Here is an 867-nt window from a genome sequence, read left to right as displayed (position 1 = left end):
CCCCCACCTTCTCAAGGGGGGCAACTAGGGACGGGGCAATAAATGCTTGGCCCAGCCAGTGACGCCCACACCCCACAAGTGAATTTAAAATTGAATAACCAAGGAGAGTCGTGAGCAAATGTTTTCACCCACGGGGTGCTGGGACTCTAGAACTCTCTGCCCAAAACAGTGGCTAAGTCAGAAACACTCAGCACTTAGATACTCAGTTGCATTGTCATAGCCTCCAGGCATAGGTGCCAGGAGCTGGAAGCTGGGATAGGGGTAGCCTGGTGTCTGTTGGTTGGCATAGGCATGGTGGGCTGAAGGGCCTGTTTCTATGCTGTGTGACTCTGGGACTCGCACAGACGTGTGGGCAGAATGTCTTCCCATGCTGTAAACGGTGGAGGTTTGGTCAACGAAGGATGTTGAGGGAAAATGCAGGACAACGCCGGCTCTGAGCGGACTGCATGGTGGGGCAGTCTCGAGGGGCAGAATGGCCTGTTGGTGGTTCGGTTGCCAGGAAGATGGCCGCCATGTTGTCTCGCTCTCTGGTGAGCCGTGGTTTGGCAGGTTGTTGTTGTTTTTGACAGGAGCCCATTGCTGAGATCCTCCTCAAAGCCTTCGATGTGATCACCATCGTGGTGCCACCGGCGTTACCCGCCGCTGTGACGGTTGGCGTTGTCTATGCCCAGAGGCGTCTAAAAAGGCGCGGCATCTACTGCATCAGCCCGCACCGTATCAACCTTTGCGGCCAGCTTGACCTGGTCTGCTTCGACAAGGTAGGTGAGGGCATGGGTCTCGCCATGCCCAAATGCAGACCTCCCCCTCCATCACCAACCCTCCAAAGGGTAGTCCACCCAGATGTTACTCCCCACAGCACGGACCCCC

This window comes from Rhincodon typus, unplaced genomic scaffold, assembly GCF_021869965.1.
Source record: "Rhincodon typus isolate 14 unplaced genomic scaffold, sRhiTyp1.1 hic_rhity00000531, whole genome shotgun sequence".
NCBI lineage: Eukaryota > Metazoa > Chordata > Chondrichthyes > Orectolobiformes > Rhincodontidae > Rhincodon > Rhincodon typus.
This window is presented reverse-complemented; position numbering follows the sequence as displayed.